The 13,332-nt window shown below is 35.0% G+C and overlaps 1 protein-coding gene across 1 annotated transcript in view; it reads left to right on the top strand.

Annotated features, from left to right (window-relative positions):
- Positions 1-13,332, top strand: part of LOC150098060 (solute carrier family 53 member 1-like) — a 235,703-nt gene that overhangs the window by 104,745 nt on the left and 117,626 nt on the right. The window lies entirely within an intron of this gene.

The following is a 13,332-nucleotide window of genomic DNA, read 5'->3' as shown; positions in this document are numbered from 1 at the left end:
CACTATGACGTGCATATGCTTGCGCGCGTAGCAATATGACACTGTGGTAAACACAGTGCTGCTAGCATCCTTCACCCTCCTAAGTGCTACAAGATGGATTTTTATTATTTTTTATACAAAATTAGAGAATTGTATAGGATGGTTGGTGATAAAATTAAATATTACAAGCAAATATAAATAAATTAATAAATATATTTATATATTGAGAAAAATTGGGGGTGCTGCAGTTCTGCAGTGCCTATGCATGAGCCGCCCCGACACCCCCTCCATTCTACCACAATCCTTATTCAATGGCATTGTATTGTCTCACCGTGAATCTCATTGAAAATCCAGGTGAATGGAGCTGTCAGTTCCTTAGCACATTCTCTTAAAACACCTGGCAGCACGAGACATCCTGTCCCACTGATATGACATCCAGATTACTTAGTATATTTAGACTTAACAGACTAAATATCTATCCTAAAATCTTTTCATCCTCTGTGCTCCCTGACTTATAGCAACAGCTCACTAAATATCCTGTGCTGTCCACTTTCACCTTGCACCATATGATCTCAAAATCATTAGCGTCATTTCCTTTCAAATTCTTCACTCTGAGTGAAGAAGATACAACACACTTCTGTCAACCATGTTTCACTGATCCCAAGAATCTCTGGAACAGGCTGAAGCTATCAATATACCATTTCATTTCCTTTATTCTAATAAAATATACCATTTCATTTCCTTTATTCCTCTTGGGGGACCCTGTAACCCCTAGAGAGCACGTCCCCTGGGTGGCAGATAGGTGAGCCCACCATGTGTGCGTGCGTGTATATATGGTGGGATGGTCCGAATATACTGAATAAGGACTCGTGGACCAACAGGGCCATAAGGGGCAATCATCTTGATTGTAAGGGAAGCGGCACTCCCATGGACCCCTAGCTGGATCTATCTCTCTTCTTCTACTACTTTGAGGAAGATCCACTTACTTTAATCTTTTCTGTAAGGCCTTATTAGCCAACTCTTCTTATTTTATGATCCCCTATGCTATTAGAGTACTCGAGGGCCATGGGGTCTTTTCATTTCTGGCCTTACAACTATGCCCTCTCTATAAACCTTACTATAATTCTTCTATAATCTACTCTTTCCGCCTTCAATATACCCTATTCCTCCTATGGGTTTAAATTCGGAAGAAGGCTAGTTCAGAAGCCTTAAGGTAGCAGTACCACTGAACTATTCCATCGTCAGGCTAGTCCCCTGACATGGAGAACATAACTGTACTAGTAAGCTGACAGAAAAAGATAATCGGATTGAATCTGTAGGAAACGACCCTGGAATGGAAAAGGTAAAACAAAAATGGAAACGACAAAATATAATACACATAGCAAACTGCAATGTAAGAGGAATAGCATATAAAGAAATAGAATTAGACCAATTATTAAATGAAAGAAATTTTAAAATAGCAGTAATCACTGAAACAAAAAAGAAATATGATATACAGTGGAGTTGACAGAGACCAAAGAGCACAAGCAGGAGTCATGATTTGGATTCATAACTCCCTTTCAAAACAGTTAAAACATTATAAATTATGGAATGAAAGAATAATAGAAGCTAGAATAAAAATAAATAGAGGCTATTTAACAATAATTGGTTTATATGCCCCAGAAGAGGGAAGAGAACAAGATAATATTGATTTTTATAATCAGCTACAAAACATATATAATAAAATAAATAAAAATGATTACGTAATTTTAGCAGGAGACTTAAATGCAAGAATTGGAAACACGAAAATTAATAATAATATAGGAATACATGGAGAACATACTCTAAACAGGAATGGTAAAAAATTGATTGACTTTGTAGTTTATAATAACCTAAAAATAATGAATTCCTTCTATAAACATAAAGACATACATAAATATACTTGAGCAGCAACAGGATGGAAATCAATATTAGATTACTTTATACTAAATGAAAAGACATCAAAATTTTCACTAGATGTTAGAGTTCACAGAGGATATGAAATAAACAGTGACCACTTCCTTGTTAAAATAAAATTAAGATTACCACCTAAATGGCTACAAGTAACAAGAACAGAAAGAAAAATTGAAACATTTGTTTATAAAACTAGGCTATTGAATGACACAAATGTCAATTGCTATATGAACAAAGAATTAACTAATATCTAGACAAAATAAAACAAAATGAAGAAATAGAAATAGAATGGCTTAATATAAAAATGATACTAAATGCAGCAGCAAATGAAAGCTTAGGAAAGACCAAAAAATTCAATAAAAAGAAAAAACTGAAGATCTGGAATGATACAATGAAAGAAATAATCAAAAAGAAAAAAGAAGCCTATCACAAATGGTTCAGCAGTAAAAGATTAGAAGATGAAATAGAATATAAAAGAATAAGAGCCATAGCTAAAAGAGAAGTCAGAAAAAGACATAGAGAATCATGGAACAAATTTGTTTCTAATTTAGAACATGATTTATATAAAATAAGACCCAATGTATATTTTGAAACACTTAAATACAGATACCAAAGAAAACATAAAATTAAACACTGAATTGAAATTAGAAGAATTTCTAAATTACTACACAGAATTGTGGACAGACAAATATTTTAAAAAAGACAACTGGCGAACAATTAATGAAAATGAAAAGGAAATAACTAAAGAAGAATTAGAAATCGGCCTGAAAGAAACAAGAAACAGAAAATCACCTGGAGAAGATAAACTAGGTTCAGAACTATATAAATATGCAGGAACTAGATTCAAAGAAAGACTCTTATTTTTAAATAAAATTTATTCAACTGGTATCTCCCCAATAGAATGGAAAAAAGCAATTGTGATTCCTATCTTTAAAAAAGGTAATAGAGATGACCCTAAAAACTATAGAGGTATCAGTATACTAAATTCCTGTTACAAAATATATAGCAGAATCCTAAATAGCAAACTAATGAAATATTCCGAAAACTTTATTTTAGAAGTACAGAATGGATTTAGAAAAGGACGATCATGTATAGACCTGGCCTTTTGTCTAAAATTAATAATAGAGAAAAGAAGAGAATACAATTTAGAAACACATATTGCATTTATTGACTTTGAAAAAGCATTTGACAAAGTTAAAAGAAACATATTATTTAACATATTAAAAGAAAGACAAATACCAAATTATATCCTAAAAGCTATCACAAGTATATATGAAAATAATCAAATACAAATAAGATTAAATCACGAGCTATCATATACAAGAGAGATAAACCAAGGGGTCCGACAGGGATGTCCCCTCTCAACAATTCTTTTTAATATCTACTTAAACAAAATAATAATAAAATGGAATAAAAATATACATCAAGGAATTTAAACTTTCTCCTACAGTAAACTTAAACACTCTCCTCTTTGCCGAAGACCAAATAATAATTACAAATTCTGAAGATAAACTACAGAAAGCTATTTTAGATCTAAATGAGATATCCAAAGATTATGGTGATAATATCAACAGAAAAATAAAAAACTATGGCCTTTAAAGGACAAGATCCAGCAAGAACTAAAATAGTAATAGATAACAAGATCTTAGAACAGGTGAATTCATTTAACTACCTAGGATGTACGATCATATATGAAAAAGATATAAACGTAAAAATTGCAAAATATTTAAAAATAACAGGTGTAATTAACTCTATATTTAAGCCAAACCTAGTTCAAAAACAAACCAGACTAAATGTATACAATACATTAGCCCTACCAGTCTTAATGTATGGAAGTGAAATCTGGACAATAAAACAAAAAGACAAAGATTAACAACAGCAGAAATGAAGTCTATGAGAAAAACTGCAAAGTATACCCTATTTGATCACAAAAGAAATGAAGAAATTATGAAAGAATTAAACCAAGAACCAGTAACAGAAAAAATTAAAAAATATAAACATAAATGGATGGAACACGTTCAAAGAATGAAAACAGAAAGATTACCAAAACAAGCCTTAAAATACAAGCCATTAGGGAAAAGAAAACCAGGACGTCCTCTTAAATGATTCAATGATGACTTCTAAGGCCAGAACAGGCCATGCTAGGCCTAAATCCTTGATATGCATGATGATGATGATGATTTCCTTTATTCCTGATACTCCTGGCTTTTGTATAAAGAAACATCGCCTATACCTATTATTATTCCATCCAGTCTTCATTTGATTATGCAGTATACTATACATTAGCGAGTGACTAAGATGATAGCAGGTCTATGGAATGCACCATATGAGAACAGGTTGAAGATTTGTGGGTTGCAGAAACTAGTTGATAGGCGAAAAAGGGGAGATATGATTGAGACATTCAAATTGCTAAAAGGATTCTATAGGATTAATTCAGATGATATTTTTGAGATCAGGACTGGTGGTGGGAGAACTAGGGGACACCCATGGAAGCTGGGCAAGAGCGTGGTTAGCAGGGGTGTTAGAGCTGGGTTCTTTACTTTTAGAGTGGTAAATGAGTGGAATAAGCTGCCAGAGTCTGTTGTGGGTGCTATGACAGTGAGCGAGTTCAAGGCAAGGTATGATAGATACTGTGAGAATGTTGAACAGCTGTGTGAACATGATGTTTAGGGCCTCCCTCGATGAGTCTAAGGACTCCTGGAGTAACCCGTGGTAATAATAATAATAATAATAATAATTATCCCATCTCCCAAGTGATTATTCCCACAACAGATTACCCCCTGTGCCCAGGCAACTCTAGTTTCTCTAATGTTGTCAAATGCACTCTAAACATCCACATACTCCAAGCCTCTTTTGAGAGGTTTGGAGTAAGTGGATACCTCTTGCTATCATATCATTCATTATTGCTACTCTTCTAGTCAACTCTGCATTATCATATCTCGGTCACACACTTGCTGTTTTTTCCTCTCACATTCCTTCCACCCAATTCATGCTACATCTCAGGTTATTCATATCCACTATACCATCACTATCATCTCATCCTTGATCATGCTACTTAAATCTCTCATTCAGCATGTATTGGTTTCTGATTTCTGATGCTCGGCTCACTCAGTTCTTTCTGTTTTCTACATTTAATGTAAACATGCTCCGCTTGGTCTCTTACCTGCCACATTTTTAATTGACAGTATCCAAACATGCTGAAAGCACCTCATGCTACAAAGCCTTGTTAAATGCTGTGCAGAATGCAGTTTTAAATTTGCAGGCTAGGTGATAACGTATCAGTTAACTGACTTATGGCAGTCACATTTATTGAAAGACACAGTACAATGTACAAACATGGTTTACTAAAAAAAATATACATACATCTCTAAAGACCTCAAAATATAAACTTGTCACATGAAATAGCAACCAATCTAGGCAGTGGTGTAGCTAGCGCTTTTGCCACCCAGGGCGGCCTCCTGAGTTTGCCGCCCCACTCAATACATACCAAAAATACTAAAAAAAAGTCAAAACAACGTATAGAGAAATAAATTAAAGCATTGTTTATTTTTGAAGTAAAACTTTAATTTCAACATTCTAAACTGTTATTTTTCTTGCTTTTCTGTTAGCAAAATCGTCGATGTTCCTGAATTTCATAGTAATGTAGGCAATTCTTAATCAATTTTATTTAGAAAAACTCCTCTCACAACTAGCAACACTTACAGCGATTGTGAGGAAGATTCGCTATAGTATTACAATAGTTGGAACTGAGTTCTTGAGACTGTATTTTAGAATTAACTGCAAAAGTTCAAAAATGTTCAAAGTGCCGCATGGGGTGGGCCGCTCCCCCCCTCTAGCTACGCCTCTGAATCTAGATAAGACTCACTCTAAATTTAAAATAAATATCCTAAAATTTATATCTAAACTTACCTTTTTTTCCCCACCTTGCTATCAATTGATACACACACACACACAGACCAGTTTTATACATTCAGATACTTAAAGCTCGCTGTGATCACTACAAGATGATATTAATGAAATGAGATTACTGAACAGGTTAAAAAGAAGAAATAGTATGTATACTATTTCTTATATATACTCACTATATATACTCACTATACTATAACATTCTATTTAGTGAGTATATATATTATATATACTCACTAAATAGAATGTTAGTGAGTATATATAATTTTTCCCTTTTTAACACGTTCGCCGCCACGTTCCTTGGGCATAGTTTGTTACCACATGCCAAGCACTTTCACTTCTACAAGGTCAGTACGATTTATCTCGTAGCTGGCTTATCATACAGAATTTTGTTTCATACGCCAACTATGAGTAATTTCGTGTCACCCCCCCCCCCCACCTATGTCTTACATGTGCTGACAACTGTGTAACTTGAGTTCAGAGTCAGTGACGTTCAGCATTCAGTGCAGTAAGTTTATTGCGTCTAGTCTTACAATTATTTAAAATTATCTAAATAAAAACCTTCAATTACACCATGGCCAGTAAAAGAAAGCTTACTGAGGAAGAATTAGAAGCTTATGCTAATATGAGTGATGATGAATGGCATGAATTATTTGGTTCCGATTCTGAAGATGATTATAATCCTACAGATAACTCCAGCGATGACTCAGATGATGATATATCATATATAAATATATGTATATGTTGAAAAAACTTCAAAAAATTGTTTTATTTGCATTAATAAATGCACAGTTTATGCAACAATACCTCTTATAATATATTATACTTTTGCCGAAATTATTTTCCTTTTACCAAGCCCCCAAACGTGCTCTCCACTTTATTCACAAGCCAAGGGTCCAAATTAATGTGCTTATACTACGGGTTAACTCGTGCTTGGCATAGGAGGTTGGTAATGTAATCGACATACGAGTATATTCATAGTTGGCTTGTGAGGCTCATATACCAACTACGAGTATACTTGTAGTTGACAGCGAATGTGTTAAACCAGTTTATACTGCTTTTATTATATAAGATATAATGTGACAGCAGTATAAATTGGTATCTTTTATTTAGGTACAGAAATTTTTATTTTATATACGAATTTATTCATTATCCAGTATTGCATAATGCTGCATTTCAACAGACATTTTAAAATTTAAGGAAGTGCCCTTCCACATCTCATTCGGTAGCAACGATACTTTTGGAAAAATGCAATTCGATATTATTATTATTATTATTATTATTAACATTTGACCTCCATGTAGTCAGAGACTCATCGTGGAAGGTGCACACTATTGCACACAATGCTCATCCAACTGTACTTTAAACTGATTCAATGTGTCTACACCCACAACATACTCAGGCAATGTATTCCATTCACCAACCACTCTCCATGAAAAGAACCTGTTCCTCACTTCTCTGCTCACACCCTCTTTATATAGTTTCCAGTGATGTCCTCTTGTTCTACTCCCGCTCCCATTTTATGAAAAATCTCTTCCATGTCAACCCGATAACAGAGCCTTATACAATAGCATCATAACCTCTCATTAGGGTCCTCTGCATCATAGCCATTATCCAATGTGATGTCTTCACAACTTGTGCAATGTGGACCCTGAATTTCAGGTCCTTGTCCACCATCACTCCTAGATCTCTCATCTCTCTAATTCCATTACAGTTTCCCCCACCAAGTGTATAGTTTGCATCCCATTGTTGCTTACCAAATCTCAAAACCTTACACTTTCCAACATTGAACTGATAGTTCCACTTACCTGCCCATTCATGCAATCTGTTCAAGTCCTCTTGTAAGGCCATAACATCCGCTTGACTCTGTTACTTTCCCTAGTTCTGCACAGTCTGCAAACAGCTGCATATCAGTAGTTAAACCCAATATCATTAATCTGAGATAGTTATCTCTCAAGAACTCGAGAAATTCATTTTCCTTATTTCCAAATACTATCTCTTCATTCCAATCTATACCACCATAATTAATCACCCATAATAATTACCCTTCCTTTGTCCACCAATCCAAGTTGTTTATATGTTTCTTCATCACCACTCTCCACATTCCCAGGCATATACAACATCCAACTAAATATGTCTTCCTCTCAATCTCCATGTTACACCATACTGTCACATAACCATTGCCACTATTTTCTCCTTTCATGTCTGCCTTATGTAGACTTAATTCCCCTGCAGCAGCACTCCCCCTCCCTTCTTGCCCTTTTTATCCTTGAGAAAAATACCATATCTTTCCATTTCTATTTCCGTTATGATATCATCTTCATTCAATCATGTTTCACTTATTAGAATGTTTTTGGGACGAATAACCTCAATCACTGAAACCATTTCAACCCCCTTATTTCTATGTTTCTGGCATTTGTAAATGAACATAGCAGTTCATATTTAAGTCTATAGCCAGTCCTATCCAAGCCATATGTTGGTTGTGATTTCCCCATCACATCTGCCCAATTACCTTTATCACCACTTACCACATATATATGCTCAGTCTTTTTTTGTATTTTGGTTTAAGCCAATAAGAATACAATTTGGTCGGCTAAATCACAAATTGTCAGCCCATCCTCGTTCGTTCAGTATCCAGGTAGATACCCAATTGGACACAGGAACTTAAAGAGGCAGTGAAGGAAAAGAAGAAAGCATATCAAAAGTTCCTGGCAAATAAGTCAGCTTGTGCTCTTAGAGAATACAGAGACAAATGTAAGAAAGCTAAACACTGTGTAAAATTAACTAAACAAAAGTCATGGGAGGACTTTGGCAAGAATATATAAAATAAATATCAAGAAAGTGGTAAGATATTCTGGAGGTTGTTGAAGAAGCTTAGAAATAGAGGAAAGAGTGCTGTAAAAGGAGTTATAGTGATAAAGGTGACATGAAAACAGGAGAAAAAGATATCCTTGAAGTATGGAGTAATTACTTTGAAAAATTGCTAAATGAAACAAGCAGTGATAGCACAGTGGTAAAAACACTCAACAGGCATACAGTCAGGAATACATATCCATACTTGAAGTAGAAAAAGCCATCAAAGGCTTGAAATGTGGAAAGGCAGCAGGAGTAGATGATATTCAACCAGAAATGCTGAAGTATGGTGGTATAAAAGTCTTACAGTGGCTGCACTTCATAGTTCAGAAGGCATGGACAGAGGGAACGAATCCCCGATAATTGGAGTAGAGCTCTCATAATACCCATATATAAAAAGGGAAATAAAACTGAATGTGAGAATTATAGAGGTATTTCCCTACTGAGTGTTCCTGGCAAGATTTATGCCAGTATACTTCAGAAACGGTTGAGAAGAATTGTGGTGAAGAACAAGCTGGATTCAGGTCAAATAGAGACTGTCAGGATCAGATCTTCAGTTTACGACAAATAGTTGAGAAAGCATGGGAATATAACAAAGACCTGTATTTAAGTTTTGTCAATCTGGAAAAGGCATATGATAAGGTGCCAAGAGAGAAGCTATTCAATACGCTACAGTTATATGGTGTCATTGGGGCATTATATCAAGCATACTCAGTCTTTATTTGAGTTGTAAGTCAGCGGTTAGAATTGAAGGAAGTACACGAAGATGGTTCAGTGTTAAATCTGGTGTGAGACAAGGATGTACATTATCCCCTATGTTATTCATTATCTATATGGATCACATTATGAAGGAAAGTGGTATTAAAGATGATATCAAAATTGGAGATGTTAATGTCAGTTCTTTGCTTTATGCAGATGATGTTATACTTCTAAATAAATCCGCTACAAGTCTGCAAGATTCTCTGACTAAATTGATTAACTGTTGTAATAGATATGGTATGAAGGTCAGCAATAAAAAAACAAAGACAATGAAAATAGGAAGAATCACTGAAAATGTCAACTGTGTTGTGAATGGAGAACCTGTGAAACAAGTAAAACATTTCAGCTACTTAGTCACGATTTTTACTGAAGATGGTAAATTAAACATGGAAATAGACAACAGAATCAACAAAGCTGGTATGGTATGAAGTCAATTGAATAAATTCATATGGAATAAGAGAGAAATTACTCGGAACACTAAATTATCTGTATACAAGATAGTGTTCAAACCAGTTTTAACTTATGGATCTGAGAGCTGGGTCAGAAGTAAAACACTTGACCAAAGACTAGAGACCGTGGATATGAGAATCCTGAGAAAGATTAGAGGCGTGAACAGATGGCATCAATGGCAATATCATATTAAAAACGAGGATATTAGGAAAGAACTGGATATTGTCAGCATTCAGGAATGCATTAGCAGTACTTCGACTTTATTTGAGTTTATATGTCAGCAGTTAGAACTGAAGGAAGTACGGGAAGATGGTTTAATGTTAAATCTGGTGTGAGACAAGGATGTACATTATCCCCTCTGTTAATCATTATCTATATGGATCACATTATGAAGGAAAGTGGTATTAAACATGATATCAAAATTGTTAATGTCAGCTCTTTGCTTTATGCGGATGATGTTATACTTCTAAATAAATCCGCTACAAGTCTGAAAGATTCCCTGACTAAATTGAATAACTGTTGTAATAGATATGACATAAAGGTCAGCAAAAAAAAGACAAAGACAATGAAAATAGACAGAATCATTGAAAATGTCAACTGTGTGAACAGAGAACCCGTGGAACAAGTAAAACATTTCAGCTACTTAGGCACGATTTTTAGTGAAGATGGTAAATTAAATATGGAAATAGACAACAGAATCAACAAAGCTGGTATGGTAGGAAGTCAGGCACGATTTTTAGTGAAGATGGTAAATTAAATATGGAAATAGACAACAGAATCAACAAAGCTGGTATGGAATAAGAGTCAGAACACTGAATTAGCTGTATACAAGACTGTTTTCAAACCAGTTTTAACTTATGGATCTGAGAGCTGGGTCAGAAGTAAAACACTTGACCAAAGACTAGAGTCCGCAGATATGAGAGTCCTGAGAAAGATGAACAGATGGCATCAATGGCAATATCATATTAAAAACAAGGATATTAGGAAAGAACTAGACATTGTCAGCATCTAGGAATGCGTTAGCAGAGCTAATCTCAGGTGGTATGGTTGCTTAAACAGAATGGGTGAGGAAAGATTAGCAAAGGAAGTGTTCTCTGCCAAGTTTGCAGGAAAACGACCCAGAGGAAGACCAAGATATAGGTGGATTGATACGGTACAAAGTGCCTTAGATGATAGAAATATAAGATCTGATAATGTTGGAGTCTTGACAAGTAACAGACTGATTTGGAGGAAAATTGTAGATAGGAAGTTAGTAATGATGTAAATTTTTCGCGTAGTACTATCATATCCTGTACACTTCTTGAGGGTACATGACAGGAATTTGATGACAATGATGATGATGATCTGCTCAGTTTCAACTTTCCCACCCACATCACAATATACTCCATCTTCATACACACATTCATTGCCACTTTTAACATCCACTCTCCCTATGCCATGTCTCCCTGTCCACACATGCTCTCCCCATTTCCCTGTTCCTCTTGCATTCCCGTTCTCTCTTCATCTCTTACATTACTACTGTTTCTAATGCTAAGCACTTCTGTCTCTTCAATATCACTCTCTTGATTTTTCTCTTCACTTCTTTCTTTTGATCTGTTGCACTCATCACACAATGCGCTTTCATCCAGCAACACTTTCTCCAGTACACTCACTCTAAAGCCATTTAAGTGCAACCCATCATGCCTGTATAATTTCATTCTTCCTTCAAACACATGTATGCCATACATCCACAAACTTCACTCCCTTCTACTCACACAGCTCCAATAGCATACCATTCTTGATTTTGGCTCTGTCACAGCTTATCATCATCATACCTCGGCAACACACTGACAGCCTTTCCTACTATACTGTTATCTTTCACTCTTTTCAATAGTCTCCTGATATTCGTCCTCACATCCTTCTTATGTCCACTTAGATCATTTGCCCCAACAATCAATACTAACTCTCTTGCTCATTTCTTCCTCATGTCTAACATCTTAATTATCGTACTCATTCTCCCACCTGGATAGCAGACCTTAAGGAGCACATATTGCTATCCTGAAATCACTCGTCACCTCTTTTACTCCTTTTTCTTTCATTATGTTTTTTGCACGTTTCATTAATTTTCACTAGACGTCTAATATCACTACACATATTGCTCATTTCATTTTTCATTTGCAATAACCATTTCATTAAATCTTGCATTCCGACAATTTCACTCCTGCAATCTCATTACTTCTCGTTCTGCCACACCTTACTTCCGTTTCCTCATTCATATTTTCCTTCTTTCCCATATCACTAACTTTCACTTCTGCATCTTTGAATTCTTTCACTCCCTCAGTTTCTCTAGCTTTCATTTCATTTCATTTCTGTTTTTTGTAACTTTTGCTTCTATATCCTTGCATTTAATTTCTCCCTCAGATTCTCTTGCTTTCATTTCATTTCCATTTCTTTCATGTATACACCATCTCTCTTTTCAGTCAGTTTTACATTCTTTTCATCATGGTCCAACAGTATATTGCACTTAAATGTGAAAATTTTTAAGATCTTTTTTTTTTTTTTTTTTTTTTTTTTGAGGGTGAGTTGTTAATAACATTGGACTTAACACATTAATGAAACATGGAAAAGGGAGTTGTCAAAATTTACATCTGCTCCAGTTAAAAATGATTGAATTTTAAGAAAACTAGCATATGGCATGCATATTAAGCCTATCATCCAATCCTAATGGGGATTTTAATTTTTTGATGCTTTTTTTCCTTGTTTTCTCATCCAAGCATTTTATTGATGTTGAAAGTTTTTTTCACTTGGTTATACTATAAATTAAAGATGCCAAAAAATTATATTCTTGATTTCATCCTTTATCCAAGTGTAAGCAAACAAAGTTTGCTCTTGAAGTCACTTCACGACTGGGCTACTTGTATATAGAGGCTAATGGCTTCACATCAATTGCCTTAGTATCCCATAATGCAATGCACATATCCTTATGGACATGTATACAGTTGTGCATTATGGAAAGGGTGACTACCCAGACCAGTTTCACTATATAACTATATAAGTGAAGGGAAGTTTCCAAAAACTCAAGACGTTCCCCTCTGATCATTCTAAACTCAGAAAGTGCAAGTGACTCGAAGGATCATTTTACTCAGTAGTGGTTCCACTCAGTGACAGGTCTACCCTGCCACAGAGAGGAACTCTCAGCGGTGGCTCTGCCTAATGGTAGGCTCCCCCCAGGTCACCATAAGATAATACTGAAGAAATCTGATAACTGGACATTGTTTACTGGTAAGAGATGTTTATTGTAATATTTTTATTTTGAAGAAATTAAAGGCAAGTGTGATATTTATTAACTTCTCTTATACAAGAGGAATATAGCTCAACTCAGTTGTCGAAGACAAAAAAAAGTAGTTCTTTTGGTATTCAAGTTCAGATAAGTTGTTCTCTCTTTCTAGCTGTCTATGCTGTAATGGTAAAATA

This window comes from Typopeltis vanoorti, chromosome 16 (genome assembly GCF_054136105.1).
Source record: "Typopeltis vanoorti isolate ZY-2024b chromosome 16, IOZ_Tvanoo_1.0, whole genome shotgun sequence".
Lineage (NCBI taxonomy): Eukaryota > Metazoa > Arthropoda > Arachnida > Uropygi > Thelyphonidae > Typopeltis > Typopeltis vanoorti.
Note: the sequence above shows the minus strand (reverse complement) of the source record. Positions and strands in the feature narration are given on the sequence as shown.